We start from the raw sequence: 16,902 nt of genomic DNA, 5'->3' as shown, positions 1-16,902 counted from the left end.
AAGCCACTTTGGGCTACAGAGAAGCAGCACTGAACTGTTGCTCAGTGGTCCAAAGTACTTTTTTCGCATGAAAGCAAATTTTGCATGTCATTCGGAAATCAAGGTGCCAGAGTCTGGAGGAAGACTGGGGATAAGGAATGCCAAAATGCCTGAAGTCCAGTGTCAACATCACAGTCAGTGATGGTCTAGGGTGCCATGTCAGCTGCTGGTGTTGGTCCACTGTGTTTTATCAAGGGCAGGGTCAATGCAGCTAGCTATCAGGAGATTTTGAAGCACTTCATGCTTCCATCTGCTGAAAAGCTTTATGGAGATGAAGATTTCGTTTTTCAGCACGACCTGGCAGCTGCTCACAGTGCCAAAACCACTGGTAAATGGTTTACTGACCATGGTATTACTGTGCTCAATTGGCCTGCCAACTCTCCTGACCTGAACCCCATAGAGAATCTGTGGGATATTGTGAAGAGAAAGTTGAGAGACGCAAGACCCAACACTCTGGATGAGCTTAAGGCCGCTATCGAAGCATCCTGGGCCTCCATAACACCTCAGCAGTGCCACAGGCTGATTGCCTCCATGCCACGCCGCATTGAAGCAGTCATTTCTGCAAAATGATTCCCGACCAAGTATTGAGTGCATAACTGAACATAATTATTTGAAGGTTGACTTTCTTTGTATTTAAAACACTTTTCTTTTATTGGTCGGATGAAATATGCTAATTTTTTGAGATAGGAATTTTGGGTTTTCATGAGCTGTATGCCAAAATCGTCAGTATTAAAACAATAAAAGACCTGAAATATTTCAGTTGGTGTGCAATGAATCTAAAATATATGAAAGTTTAATTTTTATCATTACATTATGGAAAATAATGAACTTTATCACAATATGCTAATTTTTTTAGAAGGACCTATATATATATATTATGCTGTTCCATGCATTTACACTGAATGGAGAATGAAGATTGTAATCCTCATAAAGCATGTAAAACCACCATGAAGGTGTAATAAAAGTCTTTTGATTCCATATACAGTGGTGATAAGTGAGAAAAAGACCAAATTATTCACTCATAATTATCCTTTTTCATGTATTTAAGAACCACTGTGACTGGATCGAATGAATGCACACAAGAACCACTCAATACTCACAAGAATAGTTGCAACATTGAACATTGCAATTTTTGTCATAAATCGATTTACATTTTACATTTAATATGATACATTTATAAAGGTTTTTTTATACTTTTAAGCTTGAAAGCCTCAAAACAACATAAAGGTGAGTAAATGATGATTTTTTTATGTAAACTGTAAACTGTTTATTGACTTACAGATTTCTTTTTGAACATATTTAAATATAGTATCTCTAAACTGCAAAATTCCAAAGGTTTTCCTTTTCCAAGAACCACTGTGACTAGATTTATTTAATGAGTGGAACCTGAGAACCAAATGAGTCAGATTTGTGAACAAGTCATTCATACTATTTTTGTGAACTCTATTAAAAGATCCATTGACCAGATCTGACTCATAAAATAGTTCATTTACGAATGAAATAGGAAAATATGGCAATATCTGTCATGAACTGACTTACATTTAGTCTGAATTGTCTGATATTTTCATGGTGATTTTGCATTATTCTAAGTATGAAAGCTCCAAAACAACATAAAGTTAAATAAATAATGACAGAACATTCCTTTTTTAGTAAAATATCTCTTTAAATGTTGTATCTCCCTACTCTAAACTTACTAAGTTTTCCATTTCCATGTTTTCGAGAACCCTGTAATTGGATCGAGTCAATAAGTTGAATCCGAGAACCAAATGATTCCAATTTGTGAACAAATCATTCATATTGGTTTTGTATGTAAACCATATCGCTAACAAAATTTGATTCATTGACAAATTTGGCTCACAAGAACTGTTCATACACAAATCAAACATTGCAATTTCTACCATGAATTGACCTATATTTTATATGGATCATTTTATGCTTTCATGTTGGTTTTGCACAATTTTAAGTGCAAAAGCTCTAAAACAACATAAAGTTGAATAAATATATATTTTTTTCTCTTTTAAATATTGTATATCCCTAATTTAAAATTCATAGGAGTTTCCTTTTTAAGTATTCAGAGTTGAACCCAAGAACCAAATAAGTCCAATTTGTGAACAAATCATTTATACTGTTTTTTGAACCACTGACTCAAACATTGTAATTTCTGTTATGAATTAACCAGAAAACAGGGATAATTACAGGAACTATTTTAAGCCTAAAAAGTCCAAAACAACATAAAGGTGAATAAATTATGACAGATTTTTATTTTCTTCTTTCATTTCTCTTTGAATGTCGTATCCCTTTACTTAAAAATATTTAAAGGCATGCTGAATTTTTTAAATAACCCCGCTGCATGCATTAGTGACTTGTCAGATGAACCATCCTGTTTGGGGAAGTTGTGGTCACGACGTGTTTTCCACATTGTCTCCCGCTGCACCACATCCCCAACATAAACCTGTTTGATTGTTTAGCACAGAGGAGTGAGAATCTTTACCCATCAGCCAGAGAATCCAACAGCTGTGGCAGATCCGAGATCCTCACGCCCGCTCTTATTATTAAAGAGAGAGGGACTTTGACAGGTGTAACAAGGCTGACAAATACATATCAACCTTTAACCTAAGACCTCCTGTTGTTTAGCACAGATAGCTTGAACCAAATGAGGCTCGCTGGCAAACTCCAGAGGCCAGACAGAGCACGAATGATCATTTCAGCTTCAGCCGAGAGCCACATGCTTTCATATTTGTCTATCATGTATGTGTAACCATGGTGGATGGGAATAGCAGGGGGGTTGCAACAGAGCTCTTGAACTTTGAGAAGGGGCCCCTCTGGATCTCCAGAACCCTGCTGCTGCTATATATGGGAAGAGCATTTAATATGGAGAAAAATACTTCTGAATTGGTTTCAGTGGCTTAATTGTGATGAATACATTCTTAGAAAAAGCCTTTATCCTTCTCTAAGCCCCCCACACTTGGACTATGAGCTGGTTTCACTGAAGATTTTAACGTTTTAAATATCTCAAAGAAAGATTGTTAAAGTATTGTTAAATATGATTCATCTTAATAAATAATAAATTGCATATATACTTTATTATAGATGTATAATGTATATACTTGGCACAGTGGGCAGGTTACTCACAAATAGTCTGATTCCAAATTACGTGACAATGACTGTAGTTAGTAATGTCATCCATTACATACACACAAATTTAGTCCACTTCTACATTATTTTCGTGAACTTATTCTTTGAACTTGGCAACTCCTAGGCTTAACTATCCAGGCTGATGTGTGTTGTCCACAGAACAGAGCCATCTGGGACAGGTTAAACGAGGGCCGTGACACTCCACACAGATCTGCTGCTTTGGGCCCCATATACTGACCCTAGGGCTCTGTCTACTGAAAGAGAGCCTTGCCCTGTCTGCCATGGAGCGGGGGCCGAGTCTTAGGTCCCTCCCGCCCCTCTGGAGAGCAAGCATTGTGCACTTGCCTCTTCCCACACTCCTGCTCACCTCTGGTGGGTGGAGCCTGGACCCCTGTCAATCAGCCAGCATGCAGTCCCTGATGCACCACAAGCCAGCACAAAAGCGCTTTTTTGTTTTTGTTTGGTTTTGTGCAGCTCTATAAAAGTGTCTGGTGCAAAGAAAGAAAAAGGACTGCTTGCATGTCTGCTGCAGGTTTCTAGAAGTTGCTAAGGTTTTTCTTATGTGGTAAAGTTACATTGAGCATGCACTAGGCTACTTCTAGTAAAGTATATAGTGAGTTAAAAAAAAAGTCTTGTTGACAACTAGTTTAGAGTCTTTTACAGCTAAAAAACTGGCCCAACACAGTGAGAGTTCGGTGAATGCAGACAATGTGAGGCAACATGCCTGAGTAAAGTTCAGTGCTCTGTTTATTTCATTCCTTGGCACTACCTGAAGCATCGTTGATATTGTATGGCTGAATAAATGAGTGGCTTACTATCTGTCACACTGTGAGAATCTGAATTAGAAAGAAACAGGAAATGAAAGTGAAATCTATAAATAAAGGACTTTCGTCTCTACTTTTTTATTTTATTTTGTGGCTCTTAAATATGGACGGATGTTTAAAGCTACACTAGCCCAAAACTTAATTTTAATGTTTTAATCATTTTCTAGAGTGTTGCTATGTGGTTGATAAGGTATTTTAAATAGTTTTAGCGTGTGGTTGTTAGGGTGTTTTGTGTGGTTGCTAGGTGCAAGGTAAAGTCTGAATGATTTTTTATGATGTAATTTTTTAATGGCGTTTAAAAAAAAATACAGGCCAGCAGTAATTGAAAAAATGAATAATTAAATTACTAAGGGAATTAAAAACAACAACAATGAAGCCAGTATATACTGGGTTTGTTTTGATTTTTCACTATTATTTGCAGCAGGATTAGCATTTTAATGGGTTTCAATAAAATATTTTTGTTTGAAGTCTTTCTCTCTCTCTCTCTCCCTCTCTCGATAATTAATTCAAATAAATGTTATATTATAAATGCATCATGGTGTATGTAAGAACAGCTGACAGACATTGTTGAAAGAGCATATTTCCGGGAAGTATTACTAATATGTACTGAACTATTAAAAAAGAAAACAATTCAACTTTGTATTAATAATACGAACCTCTTTAAAAACACCTAAAACGTTAACAAAACCATTTCCCAGTATCTCCATCACTTTTTCCTCTCTGTTGTGCTTCCTCAGACACTTACACAACACACCCTGGAAGAACAAAACCTTGTCAGAGTTGTTTATTTTGTAATGTCTCTGGATATGTCTTCTTCTGCAATGCTTTAGAGGGCACTGGTGTCTCTCTTAGATCACAGAGGAGAGAAAAGACTCCCGTCCCTCTGACGTGGTTATGTAATTATCAAGAGAGAATGTTTTTTCAGTGTCGGCTCTGTGATGTTGCACATCACTCGGGTTCATTGGGTTTCTGCTTCCATCGTCCCTGTCAAAGACGTACCGAACAAGAATCCCGCTTCTCTCCATTTCGAGGCAGAGAAACGGATCAATCCGTAATGCTCTGGTGCGGATTAGTCTTTGTAATTATTTGAGATCTCATTATCAAACAGCTGCTCTACTTAATTTAATCAATATTTAGTGATAAGATTTACAGCATGCATTCAGCTACAGAGCGGGACGACATTAAAAAGGTACCAGGCAGTTTTTACAGTGTCTTTAAGTAGGTCAAGATGCAGGGTTTTCCTTCAGAGTTATGCAACTTCAGGCTTTTGGACTACAGTGATTCAAGATACACAAGAGAACGAGGGATATTTTAAGAATGCATACGTCTGGACTGTGAACATCATATTTTTATTGCTGCTGCAATTGGATTAGATATATTGCCTTGCATGGCAGATATTTCTGTTGCATTTACACTGCTCTTATTGGATCTAGTGAAATGAAGTCTTATCTTTAACACATTATTTGACCTCTCTCTTCCTCTCTCTATCGGGATGACAATGTTTTAAGCCATATGTTGACTTTATTAACCCCATCTCTTCCTAAACACACCGGGTCCTGTGACGGAGCCTCAAATCCACACCAAATTTCCTAATCAGAAGCACACAGCTGCGTTTTCTGCCCTAAAAAATCACTGGCCCGCCATGACCCCAGTTAACCTCTCTATTTAAAACACAGGAAAATCCCTAAAGCAAACTCCAGACTCCTATCTCTTCTGCGCAGCCTCTTAAGGCCAGCCTCGGGAAGAGGAATCAAGAGAATGAAAGGAACAAAAAAGACACCAGGATGTGAATCAGACCCTGAAGTTTGATTAAATTTTGTAGTCTTTTGTACTGTAATCACACCAAAATGTTGTCTAAAGAGGCCTTTCAGGCAGAAAATATGCTGCTGTTTTGGAATAAAACCTGTGCTGTGTTTTATTTATAAAGATGTCTAAGTAAGGCTAATGTTAGCTCCAGGACATTTATGAGACGTGGATGTCCAGTCGAACAGAGCGCAGACGCCTCTAAGTCTCTATGTTCGACCTGAGTGTCCTGAGAGAGAATGATGTTGCAGCCTCATCTGTGCTGTATTATAGCTGTGGTCTGTGTGAAAGGTCTCTGTATTGATCTAAAGTACATAGTCGATATTAATAACTTGCCCTGATAACACCGGCTCTCCAGAGCCTGAGATGTCAGAAGGGACAAAGTCAGCCTGTGTCCGTCTAGTGGTGAAATGCACAAAATCTATTTTCTTAGTGTATGTCATTAAAAAAAAAAAAAAGGAAGGAAGGAAGAGGAAGAAAACATGATTGTTTTTTATATTTATGTTTAGAAAAAGAAAAGAGAGAGAGAGAGAGAGAGTGTGTAATATTTCATTAAATTATTATTCTAATTTATTTTAATATCATATAAAATATTATAATTACAGTTAAAATGAATACAGGTAAATCTTGCTTCTAGGATGTTTCAATACCCATTAAACGGTAATATATAAATTACTGTTCAAAAGTTTGATTGTTATGATTTTCAAAGAAGTCTCTTGTGCTAAAAATGCTGCCTTTATTTGATCAAAATAAAGTAAAAAGAGTAATATTAAAAATATTATTACAATTTACAATAACTGTTTTCTATCTGAATACTGTATATGGAAATATATTTCTGTGATGACAAAGCTGATTTTCAGCAGTCATTTCTCCATTCCTCATTGTCACATGACCTATCATAAATCATTGTAATATGCTGATTAAGAAACATTTCTTATTATTATCAGTGTTGTTGATTATACAACTTACTTTTTTGGATGGAGTGGGGGGTACCATAATAATTTGTTTTAATTTTAATTAATGGAATTTATTAAAAGCATTAACCAGATTTTTTTTTTTACAATCTGAATGCCTTTATCACTGTGTGACTTTGCTGAATGTAAGATTAATTTCTTCAGAAATAATAATAATAATAATAATTACACTGAAAGAACTGGTGGCATGTGGTAGTAATGCAACATGGTACTGCAGGATTACCATATTCACTCATGGTACTTCATATATAAGTAATATAATCATGGTTGGATCCAAAAACCATGGTGTTACTGTGGTAACTTATTCATATCTTAATTATTGGTGTTATCAAGCTAAATTTTTTATTTTAAGTGATGCCATCCATTTTAGCTCTTTGTTTATTTGAGCATTCTCTTATTCTGTCAAGTCTTTCTGGTACATTTTACATTATGATAAATCTTTTGTAAAACAAATGTGTGTTTGTTTCCAATGGAGTCTATCACGAATCTGCTGCGTCGTAAGTGTGGCGTCCATGTTGCCCCTCTGACAGGGAGCAGGTGTGTTTTCCACTGCATTACACACACTCTGATGAGAGCAGAGCGAAGCAGAAGGTGTCTAATTTCACCCGGCCTCTCTCCTACATACGCTCACATCCACACATCCTACACACTACTTCCATAACAAGCCCACAATTTCGCATGACTGAAGGACATTTAAAGACAAGCAACTGGACAGAAAAACAAGCTAAGAAAAAGTGTTAGAAAGTTGTGCATTAAGCTGAGAAGTGCTCACAGTCATAAAGAAACTCACCACAAACCAAAAGCAGAAACCATGTCAAGCCTTAAGTTCCTGTCCAGAAAGACATCTGCCCAGAAGCCCGTCTCAAGGGGATGTTACATAAAAGCTATTTTATGTCTATTTCTAGAAATGAAAACTGTATAAAGTAAATATTAGGTGTTGTTACTTACATCAGTGCATTAAAATATTGTAATTATTTCATAGAATGTCCATAGTTTATTTCCTTCAATTTTATAAAAGGCATTTCTCACAAGAGAAGTGAAACCATTTAAAATCAGGCATACAGCTGGACAAACTGTGAGTACTTACCATTATTATTATTATTTGTGAGCTGTAAGTGAACTTAAGAGATTTGACTTGCTGCAAACATAGCAGGATTTTTAACACTAAATACCAAGACTCCAGTTATGGGGGGTTTGTATCCTCTGTCATACATCTCCACCTGGTGGTCAATATTAAACAACATTTCATAAAAGCAAGCACCAAGTTCAGGATTTACAAGAACCTGACAGTAACTAAATGCCTGGATGCATACTGTGTTTTAGATTATAGATACAGATACCTCTTTTTACTTTATCTGAATCTCTCTTAATAGGATTTGATTACTGCATATTGAAAAAGAGAGTATCAGGTGTTCATGAAACAGACTGAAGCTGTGGCTTTGTGGTTAAAAGATCTGCTCATTCATATTACGACATTTGATATATTATTTGAAATATAATATTATCATAAATATACATCTTTTATTTATTCAGTTAACTCTTTCTTTATTTAAAAAATCTTGTTTATTTTGCAACATGACATTTTTTTTATCATAAAATACAAAAACACATTCTTGATAAGAGATTATAAAATTTGCAAAGCAAAATAAATTTATTACAAAAGAGATGTCAGCATAAAAAAAAAAGTAATACTTATTTTGACATCAATTCAGGTTTATGTCAGTTGGGACATGTCAAACAATGTATTATAAACGTTGACAAAAATTGTATTATATTTTCTTTTGATTCTTCTGTCTGCGTATCTTTCCTCTGTTATTTTTTCTTCTGTCTTTTGGCAATTTGGCTCGGCAAATAGGATTTTTGTTTTGTCCGTTTTTCTGGTCCACTGTTCTCATAAGATCTGTGATCCACTCCGAGTCTGGATCAATACACCTAATTGTCTGTCTTAAAGTGCACAAGCTACAAAGAAAAACAAAAAAATTAAAATTAAAATTCCATGTTTAGTGTTAATTACTGTTTAAAGCACTGTTGACTTTGGTTTTACAACATCTTGAAATTTATGACAAACAACTATGACTAAAGGTCATTTAGTATGAGAATCTGATGACTTACACAATTGCGCTGATATGGCAAACTCCTGCTTCCTGCACTGTATAACTCAACACTCTGTTTATGGGTATTCTTTTTTTGCTCGTCTGCAAACAGCAGGTTGAAGGACGTTGACTTGTTTCTGCATGACAAAAAAAGACACTGCAGTTGAAACATTAAACTGTTTCAGAACTTCCTAAAAAGAGATTTCAACAAATTTAACTTTGATTTATTCAAGCATTCAAATTGACAACACTTTAACCCTTTCCAGGAATCAGGAATGAGTAACAAAAGTTAAATTGAGACTCACCTGCAATGAGACAGAACAGAAACATCACCAGGCAGAAAGGAAGACAGACGAGCGACCTCATGATGGCTGTGCAGACAGAAACTGACTGAACTACTCCTTACACAACTTTAATATTTCACACTTTCAATTCCTCTGCTCTTTTGTGCACACATACACACAAACCTCAACCTCCAAAATGGGTAAAGTGTATGTGTGTGAAAGAACGTTTTCGAATGAGCCACTATCTGATGAGTGGAAAAAGATGCTAGTGATGAGCTGTCGGTTTGGTCTTTCACCCACACAACTCGCCACAGCATGGGTAGCTACTGTAGATGAATGGAGTTGCATTGCAAGAATACATACCCAACTATAAAACAAAACTACTTTTATGACACGTGAGAGTGCCTACAACTTATGTTACAGATGTAATGCTTCACCATGTTGCTTCATGATCAGAAGAAAATCCAGAGAGCAGGGCCATAATCACCAGACACAGACTCTGAAATCCCTCCTAGAAATGGTCATCACATCAAGCTATATTTTAGGCTATCTGCCTTAGCTGTCTAAATTCACAAATTCCAGTACAGTTTAACGTTAAAAGAGACGAGAGTGAGGTTAGAAGGAAGCAGCAAAACTTTTAATATTTAACATCTGTTGAACAATAGAAATGTAATATCCAGAAATGTAAACTACTCAAGTTTTTTCTTCAAATTTCAGCATTATAAATGTAAAATAATGTGGGTTATCATTTACACGATTCGTGCAATTCCTAACTAAATACAAAATTTGAGTGAATGTGAGAATATTTCAAAATATTTTTTGCAAATATTTCAAAATGATTACTTCCCTGAAATTAGATTTAAATTAGACCAATAATTTCTTTCATTGTTCTAATCCTTTATACAGGTGCTGGTCATATAATTAGAATATCATCAAAAAGTTGATTTCACTAATTCCATTCAAAAAAGTGAAACTTGTTTATTATATTCTTTCATTACACACAGACTGATATATTTCAAATGTTTATTTCTTTTCATTTTGATGATTATAACTGACAACTAAGGAAAATCCCAAATTGAGTATCTCAAAAAAATTTTATATTGTGAAAAGGTTCAATATTGAAGACACCTGGTGCCACACTCTAATCAACTAATTAACTCAAAACACCTGCAAAGGCCTTTAAATGGTCTCTCAGTCTACACATTCATGGGGAAGACTGCTGACTTGACAGCTGTCCAAAAGACAACCATTGACACGTTGCACAAGGAGGGCAAGACACAAAAGGTCATTGCAAAAGAAGCTGGCTGTTCACAGAGCTCTGTGTCCAAGCACATTAATAGAGAGGCGAAGGGAAGGAAAAGATGTAGTAGAAAAAGCTGTACAAGCAATAGGGATAACCACACACCCTGGAGAGGATTGTGAAACAAAACCCATTCAAAAATGTGGGGGAGATTCACAAAGAGTGGACTGCAGCTGGAGTCAGTGCTTCAAGAACCACTACACACAGACGTATGCAAGACATGGGTTTCAGCTGTCGCATTCCTTGTGTCAGGTCACTCTTGAACAACAGACAGCGTCAGAAGCATCTAAAGACAAAAAGAACTGGACTGCTGCTGAGTGGTCCAAAGTTATGTTCTCTGATGAAAGTAAATTTTGCATTTCCTCTGGAAATCAGGGTCCCAGAGTCTGGAGGAAGAGAGGAGAGGCACACAATCCATGTTGCTTGAGGTCCAGTGTAAAGTTTCCACAGTCAGTGATGGTTTGGGGAGCCATGTCATCTGCTGGTGTTGGTCCACTGTGTTTTCTGAGGTCCAAGGTCAATGCAGCCGTATACCAGGAAGTTTTAGAGCACTTCATGCTTCCTGCAGCTGACCAATTTTATGGAGATGCAGATTTAATTTTCCAACAGGACTATGGAAAAAATCTATGGGGTATTGTAAAGAGGAAGATGAGATAGGCCAGACACAACAATGCAGAAGAGCTGAAGGCCACTATCAGAGCAACCTGGGCTCTCATAACACCTGAGCAGTGCCACAGACTGATCGACTCCATGCCACGCCACATTGCTGAAGTAATTAAGGCAAAAGGAGCCCCAGTGCTGTACATGCTCATACTTTTCATGTTCATACTTTTTAGTTGGCCAAGATTTCTAAAAATTCTTTTTTTGTATTGGTCTTAAGTAATATACTAATTTTCTGAGATACTGAATTTGGGATTTTCCTTAGTTGTCTGTTATAATCATCAAAAGTAAAATAAATAAATATTTGAAATATATCAGTCTCTGTGTAATGAATGAATATAATATAAAAGTTAAACCTTTTGAATGGAATTAGTGAAATAAATAAACTTTTTGATGATATTCTAATTATATGACCAGCACCTGTACTTCATAAAACAAATTGGACCCCTAGCATTCAAGACACGGTTGCAGCCTTGCCATAGAGACATTAGGCAAAAGTCAGGAATGATTCAGTTGAAAATAAACTTATTCCTAAACATTAAAGACACATAATAAAACTTCAAGTCGTGGCTGCATTACTACCTTTGACCCATTGTCCAATAATTAAACGGACCGGAGTCCGTTTATTTAACGGTTATACCACACATCAACACATTTGTCAGATTTTTGTCCTTAAAATACTTATGAAAGAGATGAATTACTTGAGTCTGTGCACTCTCAATAATGTTGGACATGAAGCTGTAAGATGAACTGCTTCAAAAAAGCAAACAGTACTGAGAAATGTAATTTCATTTTTCAGCTGCAAACTAATCTATTAACCTATTTTAATAAAAGGTTCTGTTGTGTTTATGTGTCTGTGTGAAAGTCTCTTTACTGTGGGAGATGGGTAGCATAATTAAAGAAATTTGGTGGAAAAGCCATTTTTATCCTATATTGTTTGTCATATTTGTTTGCTATGTAATAAAAAGCTGAATCATTTAGAATAGGATAATTCTGATATGGGCCATATGAACAATGTCATTTTATTTCAGAAACCATCATAATATGCAACCGTCATCCCAGACCATAAAAACGAGGCCCAGGTTTTTAAATACCTCACTGACCTGCTTTTATTTTAAAATGCTTCCTTGTTCTGTTTTATTTTAAATGCTTCCTTGTTCAATAAAAGAATTAATTAAATTTTAAAAAATCTTACTGAACCCAGACCGTGGTCCCGTTCTTCGTACATCGCTAACTCAGTTAGCTGGATTCAATTGTACAGGATTAGATTGCATCTTTTTAAACAGAACTGATAATTAAAATCTGTCCGCTACCACCGCTACTTTATTACTAGAGCATACTGATACATGGGCAATAATTTAACATAATAATCATATAAAAAATAATTTTAGCCTTGTTTTTGGTTTTTTATTTAATTAGCTCCACACCTGTTTCAGTTCTCCCTAATTAAGTATATTTTACTTAAATCCGTGTTCCCCTATGTTCCCTTGTCTACTATCGTTTGGATTTGTGTTTGGTTGTGCCTCCTGTGGATTATAAAAAAAACCTCTTTTGATTAAACTTCTTTGTTTTGCACAAAAACACATGACTGAATAGCAGACCACCTAAGTGAGTCATTTTGTGGCGTTTTTTTCTTTCTTTTTGTTTGTTTTATTTCTTTCAACCTTCTACCAAAATGGACCTGCCCGCAGTCCAGCTGCTTTGCCTGGAGCAGCAGGTCCATCCGCTGGAAGACCACACCAGGGACTTTATTGATCTGGCGTATCTTACTCACTTCCCTTGCATTTGGTTTCTGGGTAATCAAAGGGAGGAACTGATGGACATTTTTCAAATGGACTTAATAGACTGGTTTGGTGAGATAATTCCCAGTTCTCCTGTGTCTCCACTGGCTCCATCCAGCCCTGAATCTCCTGTGTCTCCACTGGTTCCAGTGGAGCCACTGGTCAAGTCCTCCTGCATTCCCTCCCAGCCTCCCTCTCCCACCTCAGCTCTGTCTCTGCTGGTCAGTCCTTCAGCTCATCCTCGGGACTTCCAGTCTCCAGCTCCGCCTTGCTGTGAGGATCCCCTGTCTTCCCTTCCAGTCTTCGAGTACTGGACTCTACCTCCACCGCCAGCTCCACCAGACTCCCATGTCCCTCTGGCTTCTGCCTCAGTTGCCAAAGCCTTCTGCTCTAAGCCTGGGCCTTCCAGATCCTCAGTGTCACCCTGGCTCTGCAGCTGCTCTGCTCCATCTCCGTCAGTTGGCCCCCTGGTGTTTTCAGCCCTATCTCCACCATGGCTCCTCCCTCACTGAGCATTCCTGGACAGATCAACTCTAACAGTTCAGCTTGGGGAGAATGATGCATGCAAATGCTCAAATCCTCCTTTAAAACTTGTTTGTGTATCTGCAGGCATAAAGAGAGTGATGTCGTTGACTCCAGTAGTTGGCGGTCTGACACAGGGGCAGTGTGTCCTCCAGCTCTGAGATTCATCTCAAAAAGGTTTGGGGGGTCGGCTTTGGGGACATCTTCAAAGACCAGCCCATCAAGCTCCACCCACGATTCCTGGACATGGACGGTGAAGGAGAGAAGTTGAGTTGTCTCTATATTTTTCTGAAAACATGAGAAACGAGCATGACTTAATGGAAAACACATAACCAACCAATCTATTCTTGAAGCACCCACATTTTCTCACAAAAAAAACCCACACTGTGTTCTACTCCACCTTCTCTTAACCAAGTTGTGGAGAGTTTCATGCATCATGCTAGGGGACAGGGGCTACAGAACAAACAATCATGCAAAAAAAAAACTGCTAAAATTTATTTATTTATTTATTTATTAGGGCTGTCGAATTAACGTGTTAAGATAAACAAACAAATAGTGCAGCTTTCAGAATAAAGACTCTTATTCCAAGACTATCAACAAAAAAATATTGTTTGGACACAAAAAAAAAAATTAACTCAACAGTTTGCGTACATTTTTTTGATTTAAGGCAACTTCTTCTAAAAAATTAAGTTCAACTAAAAAAACTATATTGCACTATACTGTATATACTTTAAAACTGTGTTAAAACTAGCGATGGGTCATTTTGAATGAATCTTTAATATGACTCGGGAAGAATGAGTTGTCTTGGGGAGTGAATCGTTCAGTCACGCATGCACAAATTTTATATAGGTTCAGTACTGGAATTGGTCTAGTAGTTCACCTGTTTCAGTCAATGCAGTCCTGAGCTGGAAAGAGAATTGATTGGTTAATCTATTGAGTCTTCAGGTTTTTTGAGTCGTTCATTCATCACGTGACAGACACATAGGGCCCTATCATACACCGGCAGAACCTGATTTTACCAAGTGAGACATGTTCCTGGGACAACATCTTTGTTGTCCCTGGAACAACATTGTGATTAACCAATCAGATTTGAAGAACCAGTTTATAGATTTTGTGAAGTTTACGCTTAAAATCACTGTTTGGTGCTTGTACATTAGTGTCATTCATCTATCATTTCCCCTGATTTTAGGGATTACTCATGGTTAAGGTTAGGTTTAGGTGTAGGGATATGGTTAAGAATAGATTTTTGGAGTAAAATGTTGTTCCAGGGTCAACAAAATATGTTGACCCAGGAACACCTCGAACTCAGCAAAATCAGGATGTGCCATACACCTGGGGCAATTCGCATTTTCCCGTCCAGCGCCACATCGTTTAATTAGCAAATGCATTTGCGCCCATTTGTGCACCAATGGGAGTGTTGGTCTAAAAAAGAGGTGTGTTCAGACGCATTGCTGGCGCATTGCTATTTTAAGGAGCTGGAAATAGACTGGGCCATAGACATTTTTTTTGTGATTTAAAGAGCACGTTGGTAGAAAATGCGCCTCTGGGCAAGTCCACAGTGGCGTTGACTTTGCTTATTACATACAGGGATGCGATCACACAAACATGCCAAATATTAAAAACAAAAGGATTACAGTGTAAAAGAATATTATTGTGTAGGCTACATAAATATAAAAATTTAATGATGGATAGTTATTGCGTGTATTAAAATTAGGCTACCTATTTGCAATTCAGCCTATTACAACTTATAATGATGAATGAAACTGGCTAATTAATTGAACAATCGTACCAATACACACACATACAGATAGATAGATATATATATATTAACTGACTCATCGAGTGGAACATTGGTGGATTCCTGCTTGTCCCGTAGATGATCTGCTCACGCGTTTTAACTTCGTGCACGAGCAGATCGGTTTCTTCGCTTGAGAAGCGTTCAGCTTTTCCGCCAACAAATTCCGCCATGTAAATACCTGGGATGTAAAAACCTGGGTGACGGTGAGGCAGCGTAGTCATGGTCAGGTTCTTATGGAGCTAGACGAGTCTCAAAAAAGATAAATGCACACACTACATTCCCATATGCACACACAGGATTCATACATGCACACACATGATTCATAAATACACACACAGGATACACAAATGCGCACAAAATTCACAAATGCACACACAAAATGTAAAAAGCACAGAAGATTCACAAATGCATACAAAATTCACAAATGCACACAAAATTCATAAATACACACACAATTCAGAAATGCAAACAACATTTACAAATGCACTCAAGATTCAGAAATGCACAGGACAAGATTCAGAAATGTATTTCTGATGCACACACAAATATACCTTGATTTACAAACTGCTTGCGATCTGTGAACTTCACTGCATTTGTGTGTGAATTTTGAGACTCCCCTGACTTGGCTCGACACACAAATGCATTTTTTTTAAAACGGGGAATGATCAGCAACCAATCAGATATCTCCCTTGTTTTAGCCAATCACAAGAACGCACCCCACGCGGGGGATTGTTTACTTCTAAGCCAATCACATGAACGTGTTTACACAGCGCGATATGCCTGTGTCACGAGCGCGAGCTAACGCGGTGGAGTTCTTCTGTCTGTCTCTCAGTTGGTTGAGACCTCAACATGGCTTCTGGCAACGACAGGGGAGCGGTATAACTTAAAGTGTTTAGCTAGTTATCTCCTTGTTGTGAGATGTTGTTTAATTGTTAATGTTAACCGGTTTAATTGTGCAACTATCAACATAAGCTAGCGAGCTGGCTAGGGTCAGGCTAGTATCTTTCCATAAAGTTGACATTCTTGTGAATTAAGTGACTGTTTGACAGGGTCTGTCGCCCCAATCCGAGGTAGCAGCTCGGGCTTTTGTGTATTTATTGGCCCCAATTTTGTGTTGTAACGTGAAACAGGTGTTGTGCCGAATTCTGACTCCCCTCGCGTGCACGCGCATGGCGTCATATACGAAGTTGCCAGTTGCGAAAACAGACAGTTGTAAGTAATACATTGCAATTTGTGTATCGGTGTTTGATCGTGTATTTAACTAAACGTATCTGAATTACAGCTTGGACTGTCTAGCTGTGCTTTTGTCGTTTGTGTGTTTTACTGCAGTAAAACAATAAAAAAAAACTGCTCATTTTTTCTATTGCAATATTCCTTTTCATGAAACAAAATGTGTTTGTTAGAGAGCAGAACAATTTCAGGAGTTTTCTCAATAGAATGTCATATGAATTCAGCGAATTCATACTTTCCTTTATTAAATGCTTATTGAATCTAAACACTTTTTTGCAGATATTCTATAGAATGAGATGTGTCTTCAGAATGAGTTTATTTGGCCCCTGACCCAGTAAACTTGATGCTTAACTTCAATATTTGTTTGTCAAGATGTATAGATTGGTTGTGATGTGTGCCCACGTTGGTTTCACTGCAACGGTGTCCAACACTCAAGGAAAGACCGAAGTTAATCTGCCC

General features: G+C 37.3%; 1 long non-coding RNA gene across 1 annotated transcript; it reads right to left on the bottom strand.

Annotated features, from left to right (window-relative positions):
* Positions 1-8,315: 8,315 nt before the first annotated feature.
* LOC132124084 (uncharacterized) lies at positions 8,316-9,314 on the bottom strand. The gene is made up of 3 exons (XR_009426714.1): positions 9,174-9,314; positions 8,888-9,005; positions 8,316-8,734 (listed from the first exon to the last, which is right to left on the bottom strand). It is a non-coding gene; the product is annotated as an uncharacterized LOC132124084 (long non-coding RNA).
* Between the last annotated feature and the right edge of the window lie 7,588 nt (positions 9,315-16,902).

The sequence above is a fragment of the Carassius carassius genome, chromosome 42 (assembly GCF_963082965.1).
Source record: "Carassius carassius chromosome 42, fCarCar2.1, whole genome shotgun sequence".
Taxonomy (NCBI): Eukaryota; Metazoa; Chordata; class Actinopteri; order Cypriniformes; family Cyprinidae; genus Carassius; species Carassius carassius.
This window is presented reverse-complemented; position numbering and strand designations above follow the sequence as displayed.